The 16,676-nt window shown below is 42.9% G+C and overlaps 1 protein-coding gene across 1 annotated transcript in view; it reads left to right on the top strand.

Annotated features, from left to right (window-relative positions):
• The first annotated feature begins 12,477 nt into the window (after positions 1-12,477).
• The window catches only part of LOC311122056 (BAH and coiled-coil domain-containing protein 1-like), a 98,672-nt gene continuing 94,473 nt past the window's right edge, over positions 12,478-16,676 (top strand). Inside the window, 1 exon segment of the mRNA XM_084158027.1 lies at positions 12,478-12,836. The gene's annotated coding sequence lies outside the window, so the exon portion shown is untranslated.

Genomic DNA, 16,676 nt, shown 5'->3' on the forward strand with positions numbered 1-16,676 from the left:
TCTAAGTAAAAATGGGTTGATTTTGGCCATCGATGGTGCCGTGTCCAATGTCCCCATCCCCCCTCTCTGAAAAAATAGCAGTTTTCCGCAAGACGACTTTCCTTTGCCCTAAGTTCTCCCATATCGAAGACCCAGATGCCCTCTTTGGATAAACGAGATCCTCCCTCGCTGCCCTGATCCATCCTGTCCCCGTCCAGCTGTGTGCTTTACCTCTCTTCTCGCCGTGTAGCCCTCTCCCCTATCCATATCCAAACACCGCCATTACCTCTGTGCGAGTGTTCTCGCAGACTGCACAGCATCTGGGCTGTCAGGGCTGAGACGCGAAGAAGGGGATCTCCCCCTCCCCTTCTCTTCTTTCAGCAGAGCGGTAGAGAGGGAGAGGGGGGAGGAGGACGAGAAGAGGGGGGAGGGGAAGCCTGCGCTGATAGCTGGAGGGAGCCCCGGTGCGCAGAGAGCTGGGCTGTGTAGCGTTCTGTATTCGAAATCCCGCATGAGGGCGCCCGGATTAAAGGAGGATCTGCATATTCACGCGAGGAGAGGATAGTTGAAGTGGCAGCTGGCTTGATGTTAATTCTCCCTGTTACTGTGTTATTATCCAATCCATCTATGGATTATATAATACTTTATAGAAAACCTTTAGCCTGTAATCCATTATGAATTAAGATTTCAGCACTGGCCTTTAGGACAGACAATCCCTCTAGCTAGGTTTGGGTGATTTGCATCAGTTAAACCATACATTACTATACCATTACTAATACATTATCATACAAAATACAAATGTATGGGGTCACCAAATGTACAACATTTACCCACCATTAAAAATATATATAGCTCCCCACACTCTTCACACTCCCATGGTAGTGCTGTTCAGTGTTCTGCTGCAGCTCTCAGATAGACACTTGTTGTAGATGTGAACATAATACTTTGCATTTGTTGTGCAATGCTTTACAACACGACTGGAAATAGAACCCTACCAGCAGCTAAGTCATGCTGTGTTGTGGATATATGAAAATCTGTGTGTCTCGTCTTGTGTGTGTGCGCTCACTTGTATGGAATGTGGTAAGAGTCTATACACACATTCTCTCTCTCGCTCTCTCGCTCTCTCTATATCTATCTATCTCTATCTCTCTATCTATCTATCTCTCTATCTCTCTATCTCTCTATCGCTCTATCTCTATCTCTATCTCTCTATCTCTCGCTCTCACTATCTCTCGCTCTCTCTCTCTCTCAATTCAATTCGATTTCAATTCAATTCAATTTAAGGGTTTTATTGGCATGGGAAACGTATGTTAACATTGCCAAAGCAAGTGAAGTAGATAGTAAACAAAAGTGAAATAAACAATAAATATTAACAGTAAACATTACACTCAGAAGTTCCAAAATAATTAAGACATTTCAAATGTCATATTATGTCTATATGCAGTGTTGTAACAATGTGACACCCCCTCCCCCGACAAACACACACACATCGTCCATATACACACATACTCCCCCCTCCCCCATTTCCCCTTCTCCTCACTGTTGAGATGGATGGCCCATGTCCCTTTTGTCTGGATGCAAATAGCGTTAACCCTGAATTAACTCTCTAGAATGAGGTAATAATCAAATCAAATCAACAAAAAAAATTATTTGTCACATACATGTGTTTAGCAGATGTTATAGCGGGTGTAGTGAAATGCTTGTGCTTCTAGCTCTGACAGTGCAGTAATATCTAACAAGTAATATCTAACAATTTCACAACATATACCCAATACACACAAATCTAGTAAGGAAAGAAATTTAAGAATATATACATGGACTAAGGTACAGTAGAATATTATAGAATAGAATACAGTAAATACATATGAGATGAGTAGTGCAGGATATGTAAACATTATTAAAGTGAGAAGTGTTCAATTTCTTAAAGTGGCCAGTGATTTCAATAGACAGCAGCAGCCTCTAATGAACTAGTGATGGCTATTTAACAGTCTGATGGCCTTGACATAGAAGCTGTTTTTCATTCTCTCGGTCCCAGCTTTGATGCACCTGTACTGACCTCGCCTTCTGGATGATAGCGGGGTGAACAGGCAGTGGCTCGGGTGGCTGATGTCCTTGATGATCTTTTTGGCCTTCCTGTGACATCGGGTGCTGTAGGTGTCTTGGAGGGCGTGTAGTTTGCCCCCGGTAATGCGTTTGGCAGACCGCACCACCCTCTGGAGAGCCCTGCGGTTGCGGGCGGTGCAGTTGCCGTACCAGGCGGTGATACAGCCAGACAGGATGCTCTCAATTGTGCATCTGTAAAGGTTTGTGAGGGTTTTAGGTGCCAAGCCAAATTTCTTCAGCCTCCTGAGGTTGAAGAGGCTCTGTTGCGTCTTCTTCACCACACTGTCTGCGTGGGTGGACCATTTCAGTTTGTCAGTGATGTGTACGCCAAGGAACTTGAAGCTTTCCACCTTCTCCACTGCGGTCCCGTCGATGTGGATAGGGGGGTGCACCCTCTGCTGTTTCCTGAAGTCCACGATCATCTCCTTTGTTTTGTAGACGTTGAGTGAGAGGTTATTTTCCTGGCACCACACTCCCAGAGCCCTCACCTCCTCCCTGTAGGCGGTCTGTGACACTAGCCTGCCGCTGATCCACTCACATGTATAATATAGAGTAGACTCTCACTGACAGTCATATGGCTGCTGATCTGATGTGGATTTAGATGGCATGTTGGTATGTTTTGGTTTGGTTGGTGATGTCAGAGGAAGATGGCAGCAGGATCAACATCAGCTGTTGCTGTTGTGGAAAGCAGATCTGTTCTATGATAAAATGCTACTCTGTCCTCACTCCTAAACCTCAGTGGATCTTTCCTTTGGGGCAAATTCACACAAAACACACACACACACAGTCTTGCGCAGCTAACCTTGTGGGGACAATTCAGTCACATTCAAAATCCTATTTCCCCTAACCCTAAACCTAACCCGTACCCTTACCCTAACCCTAACCCAAAAACCTAACCTTAACCCTAAACCTAACCCTAGCTCCTAACCCTAACCCTAAAACTAACCCTATCTCCTAACCCTAAACCTAATTCTAACCCTAACACTAATTCTAACCGTAACCCTAAACCCCCTAGAAATAGCATTTTACCTTTTCGGGACCAACAAAATGTCCCCAGTTGGAGAAGTCCCCACAAGTATAGTTAAACACGTCCACACACACACACACACACGCACGCACACACACACACACACACACACACACACACACACACACACACACACACACACACACACACACACACACACACACACACACACACACACACACACACACACACACGCACACACACAGTGCTCCATATTCAGTCTCTTGTAGAATAGAAAGCCAGTAGGGTCAGTGGAGGGATGGGGTCAGGGTACAGAGAACTAGGGGTTAAGGGGGTAAAAGGAGCTCGTGGGGGACTATAGGGGGTAAAGGAGCTCGTGGGGGACTATAGGGGGGTTGGTGGGGGGTAGTAGTAGAGACTGGGGGGGGGGGGGGGTTAAAGCAGCACGGCAACATTACCATGGGCACTAACATTTTATCAGCAGCTAACTCAGTCAGGTTGTTTAGAGGTATAAGTGTGTGTGTGTGTTTCTGCTTATTCCTCCCAGCCCCCCTTCTTTTAGTGGACTTGCTCGCTGTCCCGTATAACTCAATGTTCCCGGAGGCCCATAAACCCAATCTATGAAATATCACCCCTCCGTTTCACGTCAGGAACACACTCCACTACGATACGACCGATGTAAAAATTAATCTGCGGAAGAGGCCACCTGTTGCCGGGCACGACAGAGGAACATGGAAGTAGGAGACGAGCAGCGGGATGAAATTATGGGATAGCTGTTTTTAATGCAGCAGCTCATGTAAAATCTAAATACATGTCATATAAACGTATGTAGGTATAGCTTTATGGAAATGCTGATGTTCAGGGTCATCGAAAAGTTGAGAGAGAATGATTTTAGAGATTCTGTATTTTAAGTCCCTTCTTCGAAAAGTCCTGAATTGTTACTTTTTCAAACTGGTTTATTTAATGTTCTAAGAACCGTTCAGAATTCTAAGAACACTAAATTGCATAGTCTCGGGACCATGTTGTGGCGGGACTGCTGGGGTGATTCCCGGGTTGACTGGCACTATCTGGAAATTTGCCCGGGCCGAGAGAGATGGAGACAGATCAGATGGAGCAGAAATGAAAGAGGAAAGGAAAGTTGGCGAAGAAGAGAGAGATGGAGAGACTTGGCACTTTGTCGGGATGAACCGATTGGATCAGCGTTTGCGTTGACCTCTCACCTCACAGCTGGGTCTGAAACGGTTTAGGACACAAACGTCCTTTTCTTCTCTCGGCAGGCAACGGCTGTGGGGTGGCCATCGCTATCGATCACATGACGTACCCCAGCCATGCCATTCCTCGTGATGCTGTTGCAGAGATTAAGATAAAAGAAGAAGAGGGTTTTTTAATGAAGGAGTGGAGAGAGCGAGAGAGAGAGAGAGAGAGAACGGTGTTCCAAAAAAGGTCCAGTTGCCAGGACCACAAATACAAATTCCATCTAGACACCGTTGCCCTAGAGCACACAAAAAACAATACATACCTCGGCCTAAACATCAGAGCCACAGGTAGCATCCACAAAGCTGTGAACGATCTGAGAGACAAGGCAAGAAGGGCCTTCTATGCCATCAAAAGGAACATAACATTCGACATACCAATTAGGATCTGGCTAAAAAATACTTGAATCAGTTATAGAACCCATTGGCCTTCATGGTTGTGAGGTCTGGGGTCCGCTCACCAACCAAGAATTCACAAAATGGGACAAACACTAAATTGAGACTCTGCATGCAGAATTCTGTAAAAATATCATCCTTGTACAACGAAAAACACAAAATAATGCATGCAGAGCAGAATTACCTAAATCCAGAAAAGAGCCGTTAAATTCTATAACCACTTAAAAGGAAGCGATTCCCAAACCTTCCATAACAAAGCCATCACCTACAGAGAGATTAACTTGGAGAAGAGTCCCCTAAGCAAGCTGGTCCAATTAGACCCAACCAAATCATGAGAAAACAAAAAGATAATTACTTGACACATTGGAAAGAATTTACAAAAAAACAGAGCAAACTAGAATGTTATTTGGCCCTAAACAGAGAGTACACAGTGGCAGAATACCTGACCACTGTGACTGACCCAAACTTAAGGAAAGCTTTGACTATATACAGACTCAGTGAGCATAACCTTGCTATTGAGAAAGGCCGCCGTAGGCAGAACTGGCTCTCAAGAGAAGACAGGCTATGTGCACACTGCCCACAAAATGAGGTGGAAACTGAGCTGCACTTCTTAACCTCCTGCCAAATGTATGACCATATTAGAGACACATATTTCCCTCAGATTACAGAGATCCGCAAAGAATTTGAAAACAAAACCAATTTTGATAAACTCCCTTATCTACTGGGTGAAATACCCCAGTGTGCCATCACAGCAGCAATATTTGTGACCTGTTGCCACAAGAAAAGGGCAACCAGTGAAGAACAAACACCATTGTAAATTCAACCCATATTTATGTTTATTTATTTTCCCATTTGTACTTTAACTATTTGCAAATTGTTACAACACTACATATATACAGTGGGGAGAACAAGTATTTGATACACTGCCGATTTTGCAGGTTTTCCTACTTACAAAGCATATAGAGGTCTGTAATTTTTATCATAGATACACTTCAACTGTGAGAGAGACGGAATCTAAAACAAAAATCCAGAAAATCACATTGTATGATTTTTAAGTAATTAATTTGCATTTTATTGCATGACATAAGTATTTGATACATCAGAAAAGCAGAATGTAATATTTGGTACAGAAACCTTTGTTTGCAATTACAGAGATCATACGTTTCCTGTAGGTCTTGACCAGGTTTGCACACACTACAGACCTTCTCCAGATACTTCAGGTTTCGGGGCTGTTGCTGGGCAATACGGACTTTCAGCTCCCTCCAAAAATGTTCTATTGGGTTCAGGTCTGGAGACTGGCTAGGCCACTCCAGGACCTTGAGATGCTTCTTACGGAGCCACTCCTTAGTTGCCCTGGCTGTGTGTTTCATGTCGTTGTCATTCTGGATGACCCAGCCATGACCAATCTTCAATGCTCTTACTGAGGGAAGGAGGTTGTTGGCCAATATCTCGCAATACATGGCCCCATCCATCCTCCCCTCAATACGGTGCAGTCGTCCTGTCCCCTTTGCAGAAAAGTATCCCCAAAGAATGATGTTTCCACCTCCATTCTTCACGGTTGGGATGGTGTTCTTGGGGTTGTACTCATCCTTCTTCTTCCTCCAAACACGGCGAGTGGAGTTTAGACCAAAAAGCTATATTTTTGTCTCATCAGACCACACAACCTTCTCCCATTCCTCCTCTGGATCATCCAGATGGTCATTGGCAAACTTCAGACGGGCCTGGACATGCGCTGGCTTGAGCAGGGGGACCTTGCGTGCGCTGCAGGATTTTAATCCATGACGGCGTAGTGTGTTACTAATGGTTTTCTTTGAGACTGTGGTCCCAGCTCTCTTCAGGTCATTGACCAGGTCCTGCCGTGTAGTTCTGGGCTGATCCCTCACCTTCCTCATGATCATTGATGCCCCACGAGGTGAGATCTTGCATGGCGCCCCAGACCGAGGGTGATTGACCGTCATCTTGAACTTCTTCCATTTTCTAATAATTGCGCCAAAAGTTGTTGCCTTCTCACCAAGCTGCTTGCCTATTGTCCTGTAGCCCATCCCAGCCTTGTGCAGGTCTACAATTTTATCTCTGATGTCCTTACACAGCTCTCTGGTGCAGTTAATACAGGTAATGAGTGGAGAACAGGAGGGCTTCTTAAAGAAAAACTAATAGGTCTGTGAGAGCCGGAATTCTTACTGGTTGGTAGGTGATCAAATACTTATGTCATGCAATAAAATGCAAATTAATTACTTAAAAATCATACAATGTGATTTTCTGGATTTTTGTTTTAGATTCCGTCTCTCTCACAGTTGAAGTGTATCTATGATAAAAATTACAGACCTCTACATGCTTTGTAAGTAGGAAAACCTGCAAAATCGGCAGTGTATCAAATACTTGTTCTCCCCACTGTACATAATATGACATTTGAAATGTCTTTATTATTTTGGAACTTCTGAGTGTAATGTTTACTGTTAATTGTTATTGTTTATTTCCCTTTTGTTTACTATCTACTTCACTTGCTTTGGCAATGTTAACATATGTTTCCCATGCCGAGAGAGAGAGAGAGAGATAGAGAGAGAGAGAGAGAGAGAGAGAGACAGAGAGAGAGAGAGAGAGAGAGAGAGAGAGAGAGAGAGAGAGAGAGAGAGAGAGAGAGAGAGAGAGAGAGAGAGAGAGAGAGAGAGAGAGAGAGAGAGAGAGAGAGAGAGAGAGAGAGAGAGAGAGAGAGAGAGAGAGAGAGAGAGAGAGAGAGAGAGAGAGAGAGAGAGAGCAACTGCGCCAGCAGACCATCTTCTACTGTAATAATACTATTTTATGCGGTACATGGATAATGTGAAGAAGTCAAAGGGGAAAATACCTGTAGCCTCAATAAAAGGAAGCTGTCAGCTTGACAATCCTGTACTGGGCTGTACTGGTCTGTACAGGGGCTTCTGTAATTTGGGCCTTTGCCCTGGCCAGCTTCTTAACTGTGGTCCTATAAGACTCTCCTATGCCCTCTGTCTGTCTGACTACCAACCCAGGCAGCCACATATCATGGGCTCACATGTTCTGATTGTGGGAGGCCCAGTGTTTCCCTATGTCCATTCCTTGATGTGGTTAAACTGTTTCTGCGTATGTTCTATACTGACCTGACGGCTAAAAAAGTTTGTGGTTGAACAGAACTGTGTGTGTGTTTGCATATGTTCCTCTTCCAGCGCAGGCTCTCTCTTTCTCTCCAACTCTAGAGAGCTCACATGACCATGTGTTTCTTTACAAGGCCGATGCCAAGTCTCTATGGGTCTTAACTTACCCATAGATAATGATCTGGTGTCAGCTTTCCCATTTCATCCCTAATGGTTAAGGTTAAGACATAGGCAGGGTTAAGCTGATCCTAGATCTGTGCCTGGGGCAACTTGTACCCAAATTGTTCGGTGGCACCTTGAAGTGTTTTCCGTTTACCAAAGAGGAGTCTGTTGGCCCAAATTGGAAGTAGAAACAGGTCTGATTCTTAACCTGCTCCAGCTGTGGTCCTGCCTGCCACCCTGCCCCGCTCCACCCCCCGCTACAGCCCCCACATCGCTCCACCCACGCTCCAGCCCCGCACCGATCCACCCACGCTCCAGCCCCACACCGATCCCCCCACGCTCCAGCCCCGCACCGATCCACCCACGCTCCAGCCCCGCACCGATCCACCCACGCTCCAGCCCCGCACCGATCCCCCCATGCTCCAGCCCTCACACTGATACACCCACGCTCCAGCCCCGCACTGATCCCCCCACGCTCCGCACCGATCCCCCCACGCTCCCGACCCCCCACTGCTCCACAGCCAGGCTTTCATGGCCCTGTTAGGAACCTGCAACTGATTTACAAACACACACACACACACACAGAGCAAAACCAGGATCATTCACACATCCAGGGTCGGTTCCAGGCATAAGCGACATAAGCGGATGCTTAGGGCCCCCAGCAACTAGGAAAATGTGTAGAATTGCAGGAAATTAGCTTTAAAAAATTTAAAACATTTAGACCAACCTTGCCCATTGCCACTTCCACCTAAAACCCTTTTTAATCCAGAAAAAAACCCTGAATTTTTACAAATAATTTAATAATTATACAGTCAATTTCTTCAAATTGGTCACAACAAGCCATACTCAAACTTACATTAAGTTAATGTTTTGAAGAAGAAGGTTTTATTAATCATTATCAATTAACTTTTTACTTATTCTTTGGTCTGTGTGTTTTTTTCACTGCTCAACCCTTGTGGTGGGTCTTGACTCAAAAGACTCCTCAAATGGTGGGTCACCAACAGTGGCGTGTCCAAAACATTTTGAATGGACCTCCTCTGTGTGCACACACTTGAACATGCATGAAAAATATTTATGGCCATTATAGTAAAGACATGTAATTTAACTGTAAAAATGTATTACCTTTTAATGTGTCATCAGCACAACCAGTCATGATCTTTTCGTCTGATTGTCAAACAAATCACTTCAAAAAGTAGGTTATTAAATAGGTTACCTGCACGTGTTCGTCTACTCCAAAATAAATCCAACATCCGAACAGTGCACTGTACACCCTCCATTTGAATGGAAAGGGACATCTATTACCAATACCATTAGTGTAATGACATTCAGCCTACGAATTGGCATGTATTGATGGATGCCAAGGGAAGCCAGGCATCCCCAAAAAAATTACAATATAAAAAGAAACAAATGTAAAAAATAAAATATTTCTCATTCTTGTCTATCCGTGTTTCATCATTTTCCTTCAATTCGCAAGAGGCTGAATCTATTTCACCAGAGAAAGCATCCACAAGAGGCTGAATCTATTTCACCAGAGAAAGCATCCACAAGAGGCTGAATCTATTTCACCAGAGAAAGCATCCACAAGAGGCTGAATCTATTTCACCAGAGAAAGCATCCACAAGAGGCTGAATCTTTTTCACCAGAGAAAGCATCCACAAGAGGTTGAATCTATTTCACCAGAGAAAGCATCCACAAGAGGCTGAATCTATTTCACCAGAGAAAGTATCCACAAGAGGCTGAATCTATTTCACCAGAGAAAGCATCCGCAAGAGGCAAACAGCGTCCCTCTGTTTAAGCTTCTGTATACCATGAATATGTCATGTCATACTATTTTTGGCCAGACAGCATCAGATACATGGGCTACATATATTGAGACAGAGGGGCGCTCTTTCGAGCGCTCGGATGCTTTCTCCGGTGAGATTGATAAGTCTTTGTGTCGGTGCGTGTCTTGGTCAAAATTATCAATATATTCAGAGACAACCTATCTGATCTCAGAATTTCTAGGGGGGTGGCACTGGAGTGGCCAATCACCCTGGACACGCCACTTGTCATGAAGCAAAAAGGTTTGGGAACCCCTGTTGTATAGGACACTAAGTTATCAGGTGTGTATTGTTATTTTGGACTGCAGAACCTCTAGTGCTGGGGTATTCAACTCTTACCCTACTAGGTCCGGAGCCTGCTGGTTTTCTGTTCTATCTGATAATTAATTACTTCCACCTGGTGTCCCAGGTCTAAATGAAAAATGAAAAAACGCAATGGAACTGGCTTTCAGGTCCAAAGCTGAGTTTGAGGGTCATAGTGCATCAGGGTTTAGTTGCTATAGTAGTTGTGTGTGTGTGTGTGTGTGTGTGTGTGTATGTTGAGACGTAATTGATTTCCTGAAATGATGTATATTATGTATGCTTTGAGATTTATTTCATATGAACTTCAGTTTATTGCCAGATGACACCACATTGGAGCTATGGATATATTCTCTCTCTCTCTCTCTCTCTCTCTCTCTCTCTCTCAATTCAATTTCAATTTCAATTTAAGGGCTTTATTGGCATGGGGAACGTATGTTAACATTGCCAAAGCAAGTGAAGTAGATAGTAAACAAAAGTGAAATAAACAATAAATATTAACATTAAACATTACACTCAGAAGTTCCAAAAGAATAAAGACATTTCAAATGTCATATTATGTATATATATAGTGTTGTAACAATTTGCAAATAGTTAAAGTACAAATGGGAAAATAAATAAACATAAATATGGGTTGTATTTACAATGGTGTTTGTTCTTCACTGGTTGCCCTTTTCTTGTGACAACAGGTCACAAAGCTTGCTGCTGTGATGGCACACTGTGGTATTTCACCTAGTAGATAAAGGAGTTTATCAAAATTGGGTTTGTTTTCGAATTCTTTGTGGATCTCTGTAATCTGAGGGAAATATGTGTCTCTAATATGGTCATACATTTGGCAGGTTAGGAAGTGCAGCTCAGTTTCCACCTCATTTTGTGGGCAGTGTGCACATAGCCTGTCTTCTCTTGAGAGCCAGGTCTGCCAGTGGCAGCCTTTCTCAATAGCAAGGCTATGCTCTCGCTCTCTCTCTTTCAGACACTCACACACACACACACACACACACACACACACACACACACACACACACACACACATACATACATACACGAGACAGAGCAAGCGCTCCTCACAACCGGTAGTGTAGGGGTTAACCTCCTGACGTCATGATTCCTGGGGCGGTGACCTATGGTGGGCAGTTTATGCTCGAGGGAGGACAGGGAAAGAAAGCCTGACTATCAAGTCTCAGGTCCTACTTTAAAACGCAATTTTTAACAACACATTCAACATTTATTTCGAGACGCACACTTAGAAAGTTGTTTGTATATTTTTCAGTTGTCTTGTACCGGATTGCATTGTTACGCAAAGGTAAACTTCTTAGTAAAATGCTCAACGAATGGACTTTGGGTTTGGGTCATCTTTGCTTTCGTTTCCTGATATTTATTTGAGTGGTGAATCCAGATGGGGATGAGCTATATGGGTTGTATTCTCCATCATGGCGAATAGATGATAATCCGTATTTTTTCCTTTAGCGCGCCAAATCGCGCCTTTGACGCAGAAACTCGTCGGAACCGTTTAAACCTGATCAAAGGTCTGCTACGGGCGCATGTAAACGCCATGGACTTTTACGCGTGTGCTAAATAGTTAGGGGTTGCTTATAACTCAGACCGTGTGTTTGTGTCCGTTTGTCATCTTTGAAATGGTCACAACAATGTGCTTCTGGAAGTCTTGAGAACCTTGACATGCTTGCGGTAGGACGCGAGCTGGGAGAGAGGGGTGTGCCGAAACTTAAGAGTTTTTCTGCTGCCAGTAGTTTGATTTTTTTTAAAACATTTTAGTCATTTTAGCAGACGCTCTTATCCAGAGCGACTTACAGTTAGTGAGTGTATACATTTTCATACTGGCCCCCCGTGGGAAACGAACCCACAACCCTGGCGTTGCAAGCGCCATGCTCTACCAACTGAGCTACAGGGGTAGGGTCCTTTTACAAGCAAGACAATGTTAAAATTCTGACCGGAGGATCCGGGACTCGATGTTAACCAGCTAGCTATCTCTCCAAGCAGGGGAAGGCTTCTCTCTCAATATCTCTGTCTCAGACCCCTTCATATCCGGCATGACTACAGTCAGATATGCAAACAAAACAGTAATGGCACGGGGAATGTGTGTGTCGGGGAAGGTGTGTGTGTTTTCGGCATGTGTGTGTTGGGGAAGGAGGGGGGCATACATGTTTACGGTCGGGCCCCCACCCCTAATAAAAAAATGCACCAAAGCTCTATAGCTCTGTCCTGGACAGGGAGGGAGCGATGGGTATTGCGTTATGTTCATGTTAATCAATTTTCTGTTTAATGTCAGCGCGCGAGCTCCATTGTGGCTGAGGGACGCGTCATCCAGCCATAAATTTGCGATTATACAGCATCGACGACACTGTTCTGACGGATTCCGTCTCGCGCGCACACAGGCACAGGATCGGGTGTTTCTAGAACACTACGTTTAGAGTTCGAGTGAAAGGAAAACCCCAGTGACTTCAGAAGTTATTTCTTTGGAATAAACAATCCTAGGAAAGGATCGTTAATGCGATTATCGTTTAATGAATCAGTGATTTGATGATAGGCTAGTTTATAGTTAGATTACACTCGCAGGAATTTAAGCCTGTTTGAGGATTTAAAACTTCAGGAGGGTAAGGTTTTAGGCCTACACCTTATCTATCTTTTTGTTTTATTCTCCCTTCTGCATATATCCGATCCCCTGTGCTATAAATACAGTTTTGTGGCGGACTGACTGTCGTTTTTATAGGTACGTGTTTTCTACTTTACATAATTTGATGTATCATTCGCACTGTGAATTACAGAATACAAACAAACTGCTGTATTTTGCACGGATGTCGTTTTAAAACGTTGATTAACTCTGACATAACGGCTTAAATAGACAGGCGTGTTTTAGACTGGTTTAGCTGTTTTTATGTTGTCGTACAAGTTTCCAATTAGACTATGCCTTGTTTAGATGGATTGCAAACGCTGTAAAGACACATTAATTTAAATCACAACACATTATTTATTTATCTATACTGAAATATTTGTAATGTTTTACATTGCAGTTTTTATCAAATACATTGTTGCTCATTGTATCCGATTCAAATATGCACTTTTGGCGATTCTAACACTGCATAAATGATTTTAGCATGCATTTATTTTCCCACTGTCTCTAGCAGCTGAAATATATCATTCGTAGTAACAACCTTGTGCCAATTGTTCCAGACTTGCTATTTATTCACCTCTTATATCACAACCTGTATGGCAAATTTGGAATGCGTAGCATGGCCCTTTTCCTGTCCTATATTTGCAAATTGAAAAATTTGACATTTTGACCACCTTTATTGTAGACTACCTAAATCACATCGGATGACGTTATTGGTAGGGCCTACACACACAGATCAAGTAGCCTGTGTTGTAATTCATTTGTAGCCAACTTTTATGTTTGGATATGACAGTGTGAGCCAATAACTATATGTCGGCCTAATTTAAAACGTAGAATATTGAAACATTTTACTGATTCGGCATGGTTTTGGCGGGGAGCACATCTATCTAATGTGTTAACTGAATAGACAAAATTGTAATGTATGATTATAAGCCAGGGACTTTATCCTCCAGAAAACATTTCATATGGATTGTTTATTATTAAGGTACTTGGTCACACACACACACACACACACACACTCTCTCTCTCTCTCTCTCTCTCTCTCTCTCTCTCGCTCTCTCTCTCTCTCTCTCTCTCTCTCTCACACACATACACACTCCTAGTCGAGGAAGGACAGGAAGAGGCCTATAGAGGTTGTGATGCCTAACCATCCAACTATGTAAAGACGGTTTGTTGCTTTCTTCGCGCAATTGGGTACTTAAAATAGTTATATTTAGTAATGGTGATGCGATTAGTTGATGCGTATCTGATTAACAGTGCAACATGTGCAAAAAGAACACCTAGCTGATTCCTGAATCCCCACCACACACGCACGAGCCGGCACACACACACACACTTGAAGGAACAAACGTCACATGTTTATTAAAAATATCAGTGGTTGAAGCAATATTCAGTTATTATTGTTGCTTATTTCTTGAAGTTGGGAGAGATTTAACCCAGAGATAGCAAACAATTTGCATGTCGACATTTTGTTACTTCCATGTCTTAGCACATTGAGGTTTCATGCAGTTACTGTTTTATTTATGTTATCTGTCAAAGGATTGGGAGAAGCCCAAGTGATTTGACAATTATTGATTAGCTAATACAACATGCGATACATTTGTGGCATAAGGCCTTAAGTGACACAACTTTTTCTCAATTTGTATAGAATATTTTGTAGTTTCACTTCCACATCAACTAAAATGAATTGTAAAGTTTAAATTGTAAAGCACGATTTCAATATAAAATTATCCATCAATAATACCTTCGATTAGTCCCTACATTAATTACGGCAATTATTACCAATTAATTAATTGTGACATTTCATAATGATGACATTTTAAAATGAACCAACTACATGCTTCAACAAGTAAAGGCCCAGTGCAGTCAAAAACTAGATTTTCCTGTGTTTTATATATATTTCCACACTATGAGGTTGGAATAATACCGTGAAATTGTGAAAATGATGATCATGCCCTTTTAGTGTAAGAGCAGTTTGAAAAGATGGAGGTGGGATGGAGCTATGGCCTGCCTGGTGACATCACCAGGCAGTAAATGAGTTAATAGACCAATAAGAAAGAGAACTCCAAACCGCTCTGCCACAGCTAGTTTTCAGTTTCCCCCTCCCCACTCAGACCACTCCCACACAGTCCTGGTAAAATGATTGCTTGAGAAATTACTCTTTGCTAATAAGCTAAATTATTGCTTGAGAAATTACTCTTTGCTAATAAGCTTGTTTTGTTTCTTTTTGACCGTTTTAATTTAAAACAATCACTGTAAGGTACTTAATTGTTACCCAGAAATTATTTGATATTGAGATAAAAACGGCTGCATTGGACCTTTAACATGTTTCGTTATATAAATGATGACATTTTATAATAAACCACACATGATCCAGTAGGCTCCACCGGCTTATACCATCACCTTAAATCGATTCAACAATAGTTTGAGCCAACCAAAGCTTTTAGTATGTTCAGGTTGTTATAGTAGCCTTTTATTTTGCGTAGTTTGACGTTTAGCTTCTTCTATGAAACCGGTCGTAATGAAGGAGGCATGTGCCATTTATAGGAGCTGTGCCTATACTCACACTAATGGGGTGCAGTGTTGCTTCTATCGATAACCACCCAAGTGTACCGGGTTCAAAATTACAAATGATCGTAGCTAGCTTCCTGCGCAATTATGTTTATCTGGTAGGCCCATAACCAACTGTGATGTTCTGGTAACCTGACGGCGTATAGTAACAATATATTGCCATCTAATAACTCATACATTCTATCCAGTCATGCACTTATTGTATTCAATTGCACATTGAACTTTGAGGTGGGAAATATTCCGTTTTTTCCCTCGTTGTCATCGACGACCTCGATACCGCGAAACCATTGGCTTTACGTTCAACATAGGCCTGCACTTCAGTACCTGAACGAGCTTCTTCTTCCTCCTCCTCCTCCTCCTCCTTCTCACCCTCCTCCTGCAACCAAAATCATGGCATAGCATATCTCACATCTTCTGTAATCGCAGGCCTAAGCAAATCGTGTCCAATCATGTTGTGTGTGTTGAGAGTGTGTGGGTGTGAAGCCTGATATGTCATATTTTTCACTCGGTCATATTTTATATGACGCAAGTGAAAAAAGCTTTTCTCTTTGTAGACCCACCCCATGGCCATTCCCCTCCTTGTTCTCCGTTGAGAAGGGAACGCTAATTTGCTTCCCCTGGTCGAAGGATGCCAGTAAAACTGCTCGAACCCTAATTAACGATAACGATAGCTTTGCTGCGAGTCTCCGAGGTGTCCAGATGAAAGCACGTTAACTTGGACGTATAGTCCATCTTGGAACCCTCGTCACACGTCAGCCACATGTATTCGTGTATCTCCGGTATATTTAATCCCATTATATGTGTCCATATCTACGGACGGTGCTGTAGTACTGTTCCGGCCTAAACTGCGTTTCGTCTCTGTGTTGCCGTCCGGTCCAAGGGCTTAACCTAGGCTATAGGCAGGCTTAAGCAAGCTACGCTATTGGAGGTTGGATGATTGACGGAACGTCCAGGTAGCCTAATATACTCTATACACTGAGGCTAGAAAGCTGCTTCATGTATGTTCAACTGCTGATAATGAGGACGTGTTACATGATGACGACCTCGGTAAAGGATGGCATTCTGCAGTGTAGGCTATTGCCCAAGCCTATTGTTGTTTGGCAAGATGTCGAAAAGCTGAAACAGGCTGGCATTTTGCAAGTTTGTGAGAAAAACAAGTCTGTTCTCCATGACATTACCAATTTATTTATAATGTTTTGTGGTTCATTTCACTTGGTTGACTTGTCATATAATTCACTCACCGCTGAAAATGTAGACCTTGGCTATTTTGGGTGGTCACCTAAATACATTAATGTGCAAGAAGCATTCAGCCATTCTACATTTGTAAAAATTATGTTCAAGAAAAAATGTCTTATTTGTTATTTTAAA

This window comes from Coregonus lavaretus, assembly GCF_964263955.1.
Source record: "Coregonus lavaretus genome assembly, chromosome: 1".
Taxonomy (NCBI): Eukaryota; Metazoa; Chordata; class Actinopteri; order Salmoniformes; family Salmonidae; genus Coregonus; species Coregonus lavaretus.